Raw genomic sequence first — 16,318 nt, forward strand, 5'->3', positions numbered from 1 at the left:
TAAACTGTTCTTATCTCAATCTGCAGGTTTTACATTTTTTTCAATTCTCCTCCCCATCCTGCCCAGGGTGGGTGGGGAGGTGTGAGCGAGCAGCTGTGTCGTACTCAGCTGCCAGCTGGGTTTAAACCACTACGCTATACCATAGCTCGAGACAAGAGTCCATGTCTGGAACTCTGTCCCAGGTTGCCTGGTGTTATGGGCCAATCCTGGATAGTCCTCGATGCTGATCTCCACAAGACTGTGGCTAGCACAGTTGATTCCCCAGCCAGCACCTCACATATGCAGAAACACACCAACTTTTAGCAGCTTGAGGAAGGGTATGTGGAGGGGGCTGGAAGGAGGGCGCTGGAAGAAGGAGGCTGGCCAGTCCATTGAGAAGCAGGAGGGAGACAGGTCTGTGACTCAGAGGAGATAGAGAGAAGCCCTAAACAGAGAGAGCTGGTGGTACAGTGGTGAGCATAGCCGCCTTCCAAGCAGCTGACCCAGGTTCGATTCCTGGCCAACACACCAAGAATTTTGCTTCTGATGGTGTTCAAGGTGCCTTGCTTTTCCAGAGCTGCTTGCTCAGCTTCCCCACCAGTAAGGAAGAAAGCAGGCAAGCACGGAACAGCTGCTTCACAGGCAACGCTGCCGATCGCTGTACCAGCCATGCTCAAAGGCACAGAACCCTCCTCTGAGGCTCTCCGGACTCCTGCAAACACCTCCGTGTCCCCAACCCATTCATCTTGTAAACTCCGTTGTGCTACCACAGACTGCTGTGATCAGAGGAGCACAGAGGCAGCGTTGTGTTCCTGTAACCTTGGGTGAAAAGCAACTGGGCTCTGGTCTTCCATTGTCTACCATGATACATCTGGTTTTGTTGGACGGTCTCTCTCTTCATTCCAGTCTCTCTCCCAGGGATCCCAGATAAGGTTGCTGGTGAGAAATACTGTTACAGTGTCAGCTGCCTGGGGTCCTGGAGAACACCCTTCTGAGATGAGTGTATTTCTCCTGCTGAGGTGGCTCCAGGCTGGGCTCCTTACTGCGATGTTGGTGCAGGAGGCAGAGGAGAGGGATTTTTGGTCTGGCCTAGAGCTGGACCTCCTGCTGCTGCTGCTTGCACCTAGCAAGAAAGGCATGTTGCTGTGGCAGGGTCCAGATGAAGATCAACAATGCCCTGGTGGGACCCAACGCATGCATTATGCTTCACAAGGCCAGATATGCATATCTGGGGATACAGTGCGAGAAGGCCTGTCCTTTATGTAATGTCTCAAAGTCACACCAGAGTGAATTTGCTCTTCATCCTCCACCTTTTCCAACTCTCCAGTGTCGGCTGATCAAGTGTGGGGATTCCTCCCTTTCAGAGGGGATGTTGAGATGTACAATGCCTGTGCTAATACCACAGCGTTATTTCCTCTAAAGCACTCTTCCCTGAAAACAGACTCTGCTAAGCCCTGTAACTGGGTCTGAAATACTCTCCTGAACAATCAAGGCTGCATGTCTTGGAGATCAATACCCCAGCCAACCTGCAGGGCTGCTGGCCTACCTTGTCCAGGCTCCAGCATTGCAGAGACAACCTGAAGTTTACTGGAATTGAGTGCAATAGTGTTCCTGGTAACTAAGAATTGAAACAACTGAATTTTTCTTGCAGCTTACGGTCTGTGGACAAAGGGAAACACGAGGAGCCTCTTAGAACTACATTTTCTACCTCAAAGCAAGAGGATGGTTCTCTATCCTTTAATCCACCTGTACATTCTCCTGCCCCATGCATTTAGAGAAATGCATAAGATGCCCTCTCAGCCTTCCCTTTCACAGGCTAACCAAGCCCAGCTCTCCCAGCCTGTACTTGTATGACAGCTGATCCAAGTCATTAATCCCCTCAGTGACCCTTTGGAAGGGCTGCCTGAGCCCCTAGCTGTGCATAAGTGGGAGTCAGCCTCACGGTCACACTAGAGGAGTTCCTGTAAGGGCACAAGGCATGCAGACATCGAAGTCTCCAACAGAGGAAGGAAACTTTGCAGAAAGATTTCCACTTGCTGCTGGGAGCAGATTTGACCAAGAGAGGAAGGTGAAGCAACATCATTCAGTCAGGAAAAGACGTGGACCTGCCCCAAAGTTCATAAAGCTATAGCAGCAGTGAGTAATGAAAGGAAGTCATGGTGCATCATTGAGGAGAGGGATGCATTATTTCCAAGACAGATCAGTGGCACTGAATCTAGGGGTTGGCTGCATGCTTGCACGTAGGACACCTTGTTTTACACCTGAGCAGCTTAGGTGATTTTTAGCCTCCAAAACAGCTCTGAGTACCAAAATACATCAGCACTGGCAGAGCAGGTAGCTAACTGAGGGAAGAGAACAAACCACCACGAATATCCAGCTGTGTTGCACAAAGTCTTTAATCAGAAGGAACAAATGCGGCACAGAACAGAGACCAAGAAAGACATCTGCAGGCTCTGGGGAGGCACAAAGAACGGCCCGTTTCCCAAAGAAAAGATCCACGAAAATAGCTACCCTTTTCCCATTCCGCTCCACCTGGTTGCCATCCCAGGCCACCAAGAGCAGTCACTGACTCCGGAACCCTTCCCACATCAGTAGGAGGTTCAGCAAAGCAGAAGAGAAGGAGCCCTTTCTCTCAGGGGCTCAGAGCAAAGCAGAGCCAGAGGAGGCAGCGTGAGGCTCATCCTACAGCGAGGAGCAGAGAGCACAGGACCATCCTGCCAGGTGGGAAGAGGACACCCAGCCCATCTGGAAGCCGTGGCCACTCTACAGCTCATACAGGGTGCACGTCTTTCTTCTGGCTCCAAAGGGGATGATCCGCCAGCTTCAGCAGTTCAGACTGCAACGGGGAGGAGGCAGACACAGGCCTGACCCCCCCAGACCAAGGGAGCCCCCAGAAGAGATGGGAACCCCACCAGTGCTGAGGGAGCTCCCAACAGCAGCTGACAGAGAGGATCCCACAGCCGTGCTCTGAGGGAAAGAGGTGAGGATGGGGCCCGGCAGGGTCACCACCACCGGGGAGGCTTCGATGAACACCGTTGAGTCAGCGCAGCGGGCGACACAGGGCTCACTGCAGCTGCTTGCGAGTGGCGTTGGGCCAGAGGTGCCGCAGGGGCGTGGGGGACATGGTCTGAAGCAAGACATCTCTCGGTGAGCGAGGCAAAGCTGAAACACAGAGCAGGCAGGGAGCACAAACCTCAATACTAGCGTGTCCTTGTCTTCTCCAGCTCTCTCTGTGGGCACATCTTGCGTTGAATACACGCAGTGACTCTACAACTTCCAGAGCCCTCACTGGCCCAGCAGGTTGCATGGGACAGGAAGGCTGGCCCCTTTTGTAATAGGTCCGCTTTCCCTGGGGTTAAAGCCCCTGTGGAGTGACTGATCACACCCCATCTCCTGAGCAAACAGTGCTGCATTGAAGAGAGCACTGCATGCGCTTGGCCATTTGGTTAGATACAATTTGATGGACACGCACAGTCTGGTGGGCAGCCATCCCTGCATCTGAGCCCCACGGATGCTTTCTGCTTGGAAAACCCTCCTCTTCCCAGCTGCCCCCAGCCACCTCCATGAAAAGGACAGAGGTCTCAGGGGTTGACTATTTCCATTGCAGGGCCAAGCAGAGGCAGCCCAATATCAGCCTGAGTAGCCACCAGCACAGCACTTCAGCCCACAGAGACAGACAGAGCAGACTCAGGCTTACCTTGTTCTTAGAGGAAAGGGAAGCAAGAGAGGAAGATGCAGAGCCTGGAGTAGAGCAGGCTTTTATGCTGTGCTCCAGAGCCCTGAGGGGAACCAACATTCCTTGCTCATGAAGCATCTGAACACACAGTAGTCGCTGCTTGCCAAAGCCTCGCTGGTGATGAAGCCCTTGCCTCTTTCATTAGAAATACCGTGCTCCCGCTTTCTATCACTGAACATCAGAACGACTCATCTGTGCCCCGCCTTCATAAGATCGATCAACTCAGATATCTCAGGCATGTGCAGAAGGATATTTAGAGAGTGTTTCCATGCCTTTGCCTTTTTAGTGGTGAGCACAGCTATCAGTCATGGTCAAATTCAGGTACGAGGTCACCTCAAGTGCTTTCCTGTCAGGCAGTATGGATAACATGGAGAGACCTGCTCCCCACGGGTCATTGTAGGGACACAGGAGACTCTGAGTAAGTTCAATCAGAAGGTCAAGACTGCACAAGCCCATACGTGAGGTGAAACTCAGCTCTGCAGGGATGTGGCCAATCTCAACAGCAAGGAAGGACCATTGTGCGCCATAAGGAACTTTTCTGCGGGAAGGGGTGATGGCCATGAGCACCTTGCTTACGCTCATCAGGCTCTACCACAGCCTGGTTTTGTGATGAAAGAGATGCCCACGATCGTCCCTGAGTGAGACCCACACCCAATTTCACCTGTTCTGCTCAGCAAGGGCATCCCAGAGACCAGATGCCTGGATGGCCTGCTTTTGAGAAGAGGTGCAGGGCAGGGGGCCAGAAGGTCATAGACCATTTTTCTGGGTCAGGAATGGTGTGGCCAATCCATGCATTTCAAATTACAAAGGGACATCGGATCAGTGTGCCAGTGCAGCTGCTGAGAGTCCTTGTGATGTGGAAGAGTTGGGAAAACACCTGAACTGCAGGCTAACATGAGTCACGCTGCTGTGGACTTCAGTGGAGATGCTGCCCTGGTCTCAGGTGTGCCAGGCACACCAGAGCTCATAGCTTCAGGTGCCGGTTTCATCAAAGAGCAAAACAGGTGAATGAGCGTGTGTGTCTCTTTCAGGAAGGATGCAGCATCACTTTGATCACCCTCCTAAGTGCTGATTTCCTTGTTTCCAGCAGGTTCCCCACTTCCCACGTTGAGCCCAGGCCCCTGGCTGGAACAAACCTTAGGGCATGGTTTAGTCATCAAGGGACATAACTATGGAGATCCCATGGAGAAGTCACTTGAAAGAGAGCTGTCTGACCTACTGGTCTGCTATCCGTCATTTTCAATCTCCCTTTGTTACCTGAGCTTGTGGGCAGTAAAAACTGTCTGTGGCAAAGCCTTAGGAAGCATCGCCTCTTCTTAGGTCCTGATCCCGACAAGGTACTTCAACCATCAAGACGTCTGCTGGCAAAGTGACACAGCAACCCAAAAGCAGTCCAGGAAACTACTGGAGTCTGTCGTGGACAAATTCCTAGTAGATATGATGGAGAATTCGACCAGAGGAGAGACAGTGCTAGACCTGCTCCTTACTAGCGCAGAAGAACTCACCAAAAAGGTCAAGACAGGAGGTAGCCTGGTCAGCAGCAATCATGTCTTGGTAGCATCCTCAGCCTTGAGACATATAGGGTAGGTAAAAAGTAGAGCCAGGATCCTACACTGTAGAAAGGCAAGCTATAGTCTGTTTAAGGTGCTTCCGTGTGCGATCCCTTGGAAAATGGCCTCAGAGATAAAGGATGCCGAGAGCTGGGACATATTGAAAGACATTTTTCTGGAGCCTCTAGGAATCCCAACATGCAAGAAGTCCGACAGGGGAAGCAGGAGCCTAGCCTGGGGAAGGCAAGGCCTCTTAGCCTAACTGGAACAAACCAAACCAAACCAAACTATACTAAACTAAACTAAAGAACTAAACTAAAATTAAAACATAGCAAAGATGGAGAGGCAGTGAAGGCAGGGATAACATCCTGGGAAGATTACAGGGAATGTCACACGGGTGTACGGAGGGCATCAGGAAAACAAAGCATAGCTGGCTCTGAACTTGTCTCTGGCCATGAAAAATAACTAGAAGGCATTCTTCAGGTACATAGAACAGCAAAGGAAGGTGAAAGAAGTTGTAGCCCCACACTGTAGGTGAGCCAAACGGGAGGCCTGGCTGTGACCAACATGAAGAAGATGGAAGTTCAAGACCACGGCAGGAACTTGAAAGTGCACAAGTCCTTTGGGAACTGAGGAGATGCACCCGAGAGTCCTGCAGGAACTGTCAGAGGAAGTTGCTAAGGCACTATCCATCAAAATAGCAAAGTTGTAAAATAGCCAGTGGCTGGAAAAGGGGAAATATAATCCCCCAGATATATAAAGGGAAAAAAGGAAGACCTGGGGAACTGCAGGCTAGGCAGTCTCGCCTCTGTACCCTCAGCAGCAAGAAAGGACCATTGTGCACTATGAGGAAATTCCCTGTGGGAAGGAGTAATAGCACGAGCACCTTGCATAAGTCCATCAGGCTCCACCACGGCTCACAGCCCCATTGTTCTGGGTCAGGGATGGGGTGGCCAGTTCCATGCATTTCAAATTACAAAGGGCCATCGGATCAGTCTCCTAGAGCAGCTGGGAGTCGTTGTGATGTGGAGTTGGGAAAACCCCTGAATTGCAGGGTAACATGAGTCACGCTGCTGTGGACTTCAGAGGACACAGTGCCCTGGATGCACACAAGCCAACGTTGCCAGAGCTCATAGCCTCAATCCTCCAAAAGTTCTGCTTCCTCAGAGGCATTTCTGCCTTTGTCATCACAATTACTCTCAGGTGCTTGGAGAGATGGATTCGAGGTCCTTTTGTAGGTTGAAATGCAGGGAAACCTGTAAACACTGCGCTAACACAAATCCCACAGACAACCTCGCCGTGCAGATTGTTTTCTGAATGTCAGCAGAGGAAGGACTATAGCTTGTTTTGCTTTTAGCAGCTGTTGAACTAGAAAAGGTTTGAGTAGCTTTGTCCCCTTCAGACAGAGAGTCCAGTTCTGAGAGGCTCCTTTTTTTCCCTCGGTCCGTAGGCCATAAGGCTGCGAGAGACATGAAGTTGTCTCAGCTCTTAGCTGCCAGGAAGAGTGTTGCACCCAGTTCCAGGATGTCCCTGCAGTGCCAGCTCCTGAACAGGGTCAGTCAGCGTCTCCAGGGTGCCTTGAGATAACACAGAGAGGTCTTTGATTCATTAGACGTGCAGTGAAAGTCCCGGCTACAAATCTTGAAGTGGAGCATTGCCCTGTAACTCCCTGGAAGCCAGGTGTCATTGCACAGACACTGTGATCAGCGGGGCGGAGAGCGGAGAGGGCTGCATCAGGTAGTTGTGGCCGAGTGGTGAAGGCGATGGACTAGAAATCCATTGGGGTTTCCCCGCGCAGGTTCGAATCCTGCCAGCTACGGTGAACAGCTGTTTTTTGGGCTGCTACCGAATGACCAGGTTTCTGCAGTGGCTTCCAGCTCCACAGTGTGCCTGGTGCCCAGGCAGACAGTAAAAGCACTTTCCCTCCTGGTCTTGTCCTGACTGAATGGTAAACTCTGCTCCCATTACAAAGGTAGGCCTTTGGGGGGAAGACTATGGACCAGGGCTGAGTATAAGCCATGAAAAGAGCTCCACCGTTGCTGTTTCTTGAGTGCAACTTAAGAGGCTGTGGGGATACTCTGCCCAACCAGTCCCCAGCAGGGTCAAAAATGAACAACCTTTCCAAGGGGGTTTTTCAAATTTAGCTGTAGGATGAGATGATGAGAGGTAGGTGTGATCTGTGCCCTCGTGTTCTGGGTAAGATGTTGTCCTGGGTTTAGCAGTAGCAGTAATTCTTCTCCTTCTTAGTGGCTGGTGCAACGCTGTGTTTTGACTTTTGTCCTGAGAACAGTGCTGATAACGCCGATGTTTTTCGTTGCTGCTCAAATGTTTGGTCTGGCCAAGGACTTTCTGAGCCTCATGCTCTGCCCGGGAGGGTGGGAAGCTGGGAGGAAGCAGAGGCAGGACACCTGACCCAAACTAGCCGAAGAGGTATTCCACACAACAGCACGTCATGCACAGGACGTAACTGAGGGTTACCCGGAAGGGCTAGTTCACAGCAGGGTTGCAGTGGGTATCAGTCGGTGCTTGGTTGGGTGGGGTGGGGCGAGTTATCGGTTGGCGGGTGGTGAGGTGTTGTATTCTCTTCCCTTGTTCCCTTTATCATTATTATTATTGGTGGTAGCAGTAGTGATTTGTGTTATACCTTAGTTACTAAACTGTTCTTATCTCAACCCATGGGAATTGCATTCTTTTTGATTCTCCTCTCTGTCCCTCTGGGTGTAGGGAGAGGGCAAGAAATGGGAGAAGGAGTGAACGACTGCGTGATTGATGGCTGACTTTGTTTAAACCTCGACAGATGTGAAATTGGCAAAAAGAGACTTGGTGGTGACGGTGGTATCAGGAGACCATCCCCTGCCTCCACCGACCCTGATGGGTGGGACAGAAAAGAGCCAGAGGTTTCCCAGAGGTCTTCTTTCAGTTGCATGCTCAGCTGCCCCTACTAGAGGAGCGGCAGAGGTTGAGCTTCTGATAGCCTGCCTGTGTGGTTTAGCATCTTAAGGAAAAAGTAAACTCTGAGAAGCACATGCAGGAAGAGCCTACACAAGGAGGAGGAGAAAAAAATACATTGCTGGCACATGGTCAATTCCCTGTAGCCATGCCACTCAGGCTGGGGAAAGCATTGCAAGGGAGAAAGAACCTCAGAGAGATTCTCGGCAGGAATAAAGAAGCAAAGGGCAATGGAGAGGATGCCTTAGTGTGCTCACATCTGCACCACCGTGCTGGTCCTATCTGTCCCCATGTTGCTTTTCCCTCCTCTGCCTGGTTGCTGCATGCTCTGGCCAGCAGTGTTGGGCAGGACAGGAATGGCTCCAGGCACAGAGAAAAGGGGTTTCTCTGGCTCTCTGGCAAGCTGCATGGTGTCAGGAGCAGCCCTGGGCTCTCAGGTAGCAGTAAGGCTAAAGGTGAGAGTCCAAGTCAGGGAAAGGAGTGTGGTGTGATTGTGTAAAACAGACCTGCGGACAGGGGTGAGGAAAGATGTTTTTTTATGTTGGTGTTTCTGTTTCTCACTACATGAATCTGTTTTAATCAGCTATGCCCTGACTCCCCTACCAAGGTAAGCCTGGTTTGTCCATAGGAGTTTTTGCTAAGCTGTGTTTTTCGAAGTCATGTTTGTCTTGACCCATCCTGTTTTCAGAGATCTGCTTCCCTTCCCAGAGTCTGGGAAGGAGTGAGAAGCTGGCTGGGGGATTGTCTGTGATTATACCACCAAAGGTGCGTAGCCACAAAGGTACATCCACGTGCATAGTACATGCAGAGCTGGTACAGGAATGAACGTAGTCTGAGAGAGGCACCGTTACTAGCACCCAGCAGCGAGAGTGTCCGCATCCAAGATGTCACTCCCAGGGAACACACACAGACATCCCAGCAGCTTGAAGTCCTTTGCATGCATGGGGACTGGAGGGAGGACTGGAAGGGACTGGCCAGGCGCTTACGTGGAGGAGCAGTAGACAGGTCACTTTGTGACCTGGCAGAGTGAGGCAAGCAGATGGGCAAGTGGAGGAGCAGGAGGCAGTAGTGCTCCCATGAGCATTGGTGGTATAGTAGAGAGCATAGCTGCCTTCCAAGCATTTGGGCCACATTAGATTCCTGGCCAATGCAGACAAGCTTTTCTTCAGCCTGGCTCCAGGGTGCCTTGCTTCTCCTGTTCCAGAGGAACCCATCTTCCCTTAGGACGTTCAGGTCCCATGGGGCACTGGAGCCACTCCCCTCTGCTGCCTTGCCTTGTGGCTAGCTCTCTGGGCACCTCCATGCCGAGCAGGCCTTTGAGCATGGCCCAGCTTGGGAAAAGCAGAGTGCAAGGGGCTGCTTTGGACCGCTGATTGCTTCTCAGGGTGTCGTGAAGCACTGGAGCAGGTGCCCAGAGAACATGTGGATTCTCCTTCATGTTGTGTATCTATCTCACTCAAGTTCCACTAGGGCTCAGGCACTGAGCTGCCTGCTCCAGCTCTGGGGCTGGCCGTGCTTCAGCTTTACCCTCTCTCAGTCCTGCTGTTTGGAAGGCATTACAGGTAGTCAAAGTGCATTCCCCTTCATGGTGGGTATCTGACTCTAGTTCCTCTAGGCCTCAGGCACTGAGCTGCCTGCTCCAGCTCTGGGGCTGGCCCTGCCTCAACTTTGCCCTTTACCAGTCCTGCTGTTTGGAAGGCGTTTCAGGGGGTCACAGTGAATGCTCCTTCCTCAAGCAGGGAGCTTCTTCCCACTGTGTGCACAGACTCTTCTTTGGTGGGCAGTGTGCTGGTCCCAAGGCATGAGGGAAAGTCCCCTCAGGCTCACTGCAAAATGCACCTGCGTCTGGAGCCATCTCAGGAGAGCAAACAGTGCTCTCCATGAGGGAGAGGCCAGTCCAGGGCACAAGGGGACAGTGTGTCCCTGAAAGAAAGGACAGGGTTTGAAGTCAGCCTAGACTGCCCCAGCAGATGAAGGCAGCTCAGCTTGTGCAACACGTAGCACACTGCTTTGGGTCCTCCTACTAGTTGGTCTTGCAGTTGAACCACGTCCGCTGCCCTCTGGCATGATTGCCTCATTTGTCAAGGTCAGGAGCTTGGCTAGGAGTGCAACTGAGAGTAAGGATATCTGGGCAAAGGCTGCTTAGTATGATCTACAAGGTGAGAAACTGGACAGGCCATGACTTAGAGTGGCAGATTGAGAGGCTGTCCAACATGGGGCGTCTGAAGGGAGGAAACACCAGCAGAGTCCACAAGTACAAGCACTAAACCACTGATCACTGGGCTGTGAATGTATATCCTTTGAGGTACGAGTGTTGAAGATGTTAAGCTGGAAAGGTCTTCAGCAGGTTTCATCAGGCAAAAGGAAGATTCTTGGGGGATACCAGCCTGTGCCTTGTAAGAGAGGGCCTGTGAGACTTGTACAAAATGCTGTGCCACTCCTCTTCTGTGAGTGAAAAGTGCCCAGTGTCCCTGAAGGAACAGCTGCTCTTGATGACTGATGGCCAGGGAGATGGAAAGACTGGCAGGCTGAGCCAGGAGCATATGTCTCAGCGAGGGTGGCTGCAGGAGAAAGACCTTTCCAGCATGTGCCTAGAGGTCCCATGGTGTAATGGTGAGCACTCTGGACTCTGAATCCAGCGATCTGAGTTCAAATCTCAGTGGGACCTTGTGCAAAGTTTTGGCTCCCTCAGGGCTTTCTCAGCATGCTTACACCTTGACAGCCCTGTTTTGCTGTTGGGTCAATTGTATCACGCGCTCTGATCTGGATCATTGTCCCCTGCACCCTCTGTGCTTCCTTCCACTTGTGGCTGCTCCTGCATGAGGGTATCAAGCAGTTTCGCGCCAAATCACGCAACACCTGAGGTGGGAATCACAAAGTCCAAATCCAGGCCAAGCAGGGGATGTTTTTCCTGGCCTTGTCTGGTTCTATGTTGGACATCTTCAAAGATGGAGAATCTAGAACTCCCTGAGCAACCTTGTCCCGTCTTTGACCTCCAATGCCTCTGGCAGTAGCCAGAATTCCAACTCTGTCCACTGCTTCTTGTTCTCTCCGTTTCTCTGAAGCTTTTCCGTTTCTCTTTGCCAAATTGTTTAATGCTGATCCTCGATCAGTTCAGGGAGCTCCAGCAAAATATGGCAGTAGTCCATGCTTGGCTGTCACGAGAGACAGCAGATCGCTCCTTGCACAGCACGGAGGTAAGTGAGGGAGGAGGAGAACAAACCACCATGAGTCTCCAGCTATGCTGCACCAAATCTTTAATCAGAAGGAACAAATGCGGGGGCACAGAACAGAGACCAAGAAAGACGTCTGCAGAGTGCAGGGAGGCACAGAGAATGACCCGTTTCCTAAGGACAAGTTCCACACAAAGGGCTTCACTTTTCCCATTCTGCTCCACCTGGTGGTGTTCCCAGGCCACCAAGAGCAGTCCCTGACTCCGGACACCTCCCCACATCTGTAGGATGTTCAGGAAAGTAGAAGAGAAGGAGGCCTTTCTCTCAGGAGTTCAGAGCAAAGAAAAGCCAGAGAAGGCAGAGAGAGGCCTGTCCTGCAGTGAGGAGCAGCGGGCACAGGACCCTCCTGCCAGGTGGGAGAGAAGACCCAACCCATCTGGAAGCTGTGGCCACTCTCCTGCTCATACAGGGTGCACGTCTTTCTTCTGGCTCCAAAGGGGATGATCCGCCAGCTTCAGCAGTTCAGACTGCAACGGGGAGGAGGCAGACACAGGCCTGACCCCCCCAGACCAAGGGAGCCCCCAGAAGAAATGGGAACCCCACCAGTGCTGAGGGAGCTCCCAACAGCAGCTGACAGAGAGGATCCCACGGCCGTGCTCTGCGGGAAAGAGGTGAGGATGGGGCCCGGCAGGGTCACCACCACCGGGGAGGCTTCGATGAACACCGTTGAGTCAGCGCAGCGGGCGACACAGGGCTCACTGCAGCTGCTTGCGAGTGGCGTTGGGCCAGAGGTGCCGCAGGGGCGTGGGGGACATGGTCTGAAGCAAGACATCTCTCGGTGAGCGAGGCAAAGCTGAAACACAGAGCAGGCAGGGAGCACAAACCTCAATACTAGCGTGTCCTTGTCTTCTCCAGCTCTCTCTGTGGGCACATCTTGCGTTGAATACACGCAGTGACTCTACAACTTCCAGAGCCCTCACTGGCCCAGCAGGTTGCATGGGACAGGAAGGCTGGCCCCTTTTGTAATAGGTCCCCTTTCACTGGGGTTAAAGCCCCTGTGGAGTGACTGATCACACCCCATCTCCAGTGCTGCATTGAAGAGAGCACTGCATGCGCTTGGCCATTTGGTTAGATACAATTTGATGGACACGCACAGTCTGGTGGGCAGCCATCCCTGCATCTGAGCCCCACTGATTCTTTCTGCTTGGAAAACCCTCCTCTTCCCAGCTGCCCCCAGCCACCTCCATGAAAAGGACAGATGTCTCAGGGGTTGACTATTTCCATTGCAGGGCCAAGCAGAGGCAGCCCAATATCAGCCTGAGTAGCCACCAGCACAGCACTTCAGCCCACAGAGACAGACAGAGCAGACTCAGGCTTACCTTGTTCTTAGAGGAAAGGGAAGCAAGAGAGGAAGATGCAGAGCCTGGAGTAGAGCAGGCTTTTATGCTGTGCTCCAGAGCCCTGAGGGGAACCAACATTCCTTGCTCATGAAGCATCTGAACACACAGTAGTCGCTGCTTGCCAAAGCCTCGCTGGTGATGAAGCCCTTGCCTCTTTCATTAGAAATACCGTGCTCCCGCTTTCTATCACTGAACATCAGAACGACTCATCTGTGCCCCGCCTTCATAAGATCGATCAACTCAGATATCTCAGGCATGTGCAGAAGGATATTTAGAGAGTGTTTCCATGCCTTTGCCTTTTTAGTGGTGAGCGCAGCTATCAGTCATGGTCAAATTCAGTTACGAGGCCACCTCAAGTGCTTTCCTGTCAGGCAGCATGGATAACATGGAGAGACCTGCTCCCCATGGGTCACTGTAGGGACACAGGAGACTCTGAGTAAGTTCAATCAGAAGGTCAAGACTGCACAAGCCCATACGTGAGGTGAAACTCAGCTCTGCAGGGATGTGGCCAATCTCAACAGCAAGGAAGGACCATTGTGCGCCATAAGGAACTTTTCTGCGGGAAGGGGTGATGGCCATGAGCACCTTGCTTACGCTCATCAGGCTCTACCACGGCCTGGTTTTGTGATGAAAGAGATGCCCACGATCGTCCCTGAGTGAGACCCACACCCAATTTCACCTGTTCTGCTCAGCAAGGGCATCCCAGAGACCAGATGCCTGGATGGCCTGCTTTTGAGAAGAGGTGCGGGGCAAGGGGCCAGAAGGTCATAGACCATTTTTCTGGGTCAGGAATGGTGTGGCCAATTCCATGCATTTCAAATTACAAAGGGACATCGGATCAGTGTGCCAGTGCAGCTGCTGGGAGTCCTTGTGATGTGGAAGAGTTGGGAAAACCCCTGAACTGCAGGCTAACATGAGTCACGCTGCTGTGGACTTCAGTGGAGATGCTGCCCTGGTCTCAGGTGTGCCAGGCACACCAGAGCTCATAGCTTCAGGTGCCGGTTTCATCAAAGAGCAAAACAGGTGAATGAGCGTGTGTGTCTCTTTCAGGAAGGATGCAGCATCAGTTTGATCACCCTCCTAAGTGCTGATTTCCTTGTTTCCAGCAGGTTCCCCACTTCCCACGTTGAGCCCAGGCCCCTGGCTGGAAGAAGCCTTAGGGCATGGTTTAGTCATCAAGGGACATAACTATGGAGATCCCATGGAGAAGTCACTTGAAAGAGAGCTGCCTGACACACTGGTCTGCTATCCGTCATTTTCAATCTCCCTTTGTTACCTGAGCTTGTGGGCAGTAAAAACTGTCTGTGGCAAAGCCTTAGGAAGCATCGCCTCTTCTTAGGTCCTGATCCCGACAAGGTACTTCAACCATCAAGACGTCTGCTGGCAAAGTGACACAGCAAACCAAAAGCAGTCCAGGAAACTACTGGAGTCTGTCGTGGACAACTTCCTAGTAGATATGATGGAGAATTTGACCAGAGGAGAGACAGTGCTAGACCTGCTCCTTACTAGCGCAGAAGAACTTACCAAAAAGGTCAAGACAGGAGGTAGCCTGGTCAGCAGCAATCATGTCTTGGTAGCATCCTCAGCCTTGAGACATATAGGGTAGGTAAAAAGTAGAGCCAGGATCCTGCACTGTGGAAAAGCAAGCTATAGTCTGTTTAAGGTGCTTCCGTGTGCGATCCCTTGGAAAATGGCCTCAGAGATAAAGGATGCCGAGAGCTGGGACATATTGAAAGACATTTTTCTGGAGCCTCTAGAAATCCCAACATGCAAGAAGTCCGACAGGGGAAGCAGGAGCCTAGCCTGGAAAAGGCAAGGCCTCTTAGCCTAACTGGAACAAACCAAACCAAACCAAACTAAACTATACTAAACTAAACTAAAGAACTAAACTAAAATTAAAACATAGCAAAGATGGAGAGGCAGTGAAGGCGGGGATACACATCCTGGGAAGATTACAGGGAATGTCACGGGGGTGTACGGAGGGCATCAGGAAAACAAAGCATAGCTGGCTCTGAACTTGTCTCTGGCCATGAAAAATAACTAGAAGGCATTCTTCAGGTACATAGAACAGCAAAGGAAGGTGAAAGAAGTTGTAGCCCCACACTTTAGGTGAGCCAAACGGGAGGCCTGGCTGTGACCAACATGAAGAAGATGGAAGTTCAAGACCACGGCAGGAACTTGAAAGTGCACAAGTCCTTTGGGAACTGAGGAGATGCACCCGAGAGTCCTGCAGGAACTGTCAGAGGAAGTTGCTAAGGCACTATCCATCAAAATAGCAAAGTTGTAAAATAGCCAGTGGCTGGAAAAGGGGAAATATAATCCCCCAGATATATAAAGGGAAAAAAGGAAGACCTGGGGAACTGCAGGCTAGGCAGTCTCGCCTCTGTACCCTCAGCAGCAAGAAAGGACCATTGTGCACTATGAGGAAATTCCCTGTGGGAAGGAGTAATAGCACGAGCACCTTGCATAAGTCCATCAGGCTCCACCAAGGCTCACAGTTCTGGGTCAGGGATGGGGTGGCCAGTTCCATGCATTTCAAATTACAAAGGGCCATCGGATCAGTCTCCTAGAGCAGCTGGGAGTCGTTGCGATGTGGAAGAGTTGGGAAAACCCCTGAATTGCAGGCTGACATGAGTCACGCTGCTGTGGACTTCAGAGGACACAGTGCCCTGGATGCACACAAGCCAACGTTGCCAGAGCTCATAGCCTCAATCCTCCAAAAGTTCTGCTTCCTCAGAGGCATTTCTGCCTTTGTCATCACAATTACTCTCAGGTGCTTGGAGAGATGGATTCGAGGTCCTTTTGTAGGTTGAAATGCAGGGAAGCCTGTAAACACTGCACTAACACAAATCCCACAGACAACCTCGCCGTGCAGATTGTTTTCTGAATGTCAGCAGAGGAAGGACTATAGCTTGTTTTGCTTTTAGCAGCTGTTGAACTAGAAAAGGTTTGAGTAGCTTTGTCCCCTTCAGACAGAGAGTCCAGTTCTGAGAGGCTCCTTTTTTTCCCTCGGTCCGTAGGCCATAAAGCTGCGAGAGACATGAAGTTGTCTCAGCTCTTAGCTGCCAGGAAGAGTGTTGCACCCAGTTCCAGGATGTCCCTGCAGTGCCAGCTCCTGAACAGGGTCAGTCAGTGTCTCCAGGGTGCCTTGAGATAACACAGAGAGGTCTTTGATTCATTAGACGTGCAGTGAAAGTCCCGGCTACAAATCTTGAAGTGGAGCATTGCCCTGTAACTCCCTGGAAGCCAGGTGTCATTGCACAGACACTGTGATCAGCGGGGCGGAGAGCGGAGAGGGCTGCATCAGGTAGTTGTGGCCGAGTGGTGAAGGCGATGGACTAGAAATCCATTGGGGTTTCCCCGCGCAGGTTCGAATCCTGCCAGCTACGGTGAACAGCTGTTTTTTGGGCTGCTACCGAATGACCAGGTTTCTGCAGTGGCTTCCAGCTCCACAGTGTGCCTGGTGCCCAGGCAGACAGTAAAAGCACTTTCCCTCCTGGTCTTGTCCTGACTGAATGGTAAACTCTGCTC

At 51.7% G+C, this 16,318-nt stretch overlaps 3 non-coding genes across 3 annotated transcripts; all 3 read left to right on the plus strand.

Moving 5' to 3' along the window:
* Positions 1 to 7,002: 7,002 nt before the first annotated feature.
* TRNAS-AGA (transfer RNA serine (anticodon AGA)) lies at positions 7,003 to 7,084 on the plus strand. The gene has a single exon. It is a non-coding gene; the product is annotated as a tRNA-Ser (tRNA).
* A 3,726-nt stretch (positions 7,085 to 10,810) lies between these two features.
* On the plus strand, positions 10,811 to 10,882 carry TRNAQ-CUG (transfer RNA glutamine (anticodon CUG)). Its single transcript has one exon. It is a non-coding gene; the product is annotated as a tRNA-Gln (tRNA).
* Positions 10,883 to 16,094: 5,212 nt separating this feature from the next.
* TRNAS-AGA (transfer RNA serine (anticodon AGA)) lies at positions 16,095 to 16,176 on the plus strand. The gene has a single exon. It is a non-coding gene; the product is annotated as a tRNA-Ser (tRNA).
* The last annotated feature ends 142 nt before the right edge of the window (positions 16,177 to 16,318 follow it).

The sequence above is a fragment of the Lathamus discolor genome, chromosome 8 (assembly GCF_037157495.1).
Source record: "Lathamus discolor isolate bLatDis1 chromosome 8, bLatDis1.hap1, whole genome shotgun sequence".
NCBI lineage: Eukaryota > Metazoa > Chordata > Aves > Psittaciformes > Psittacidae > Lathamus > Lathamus discolor.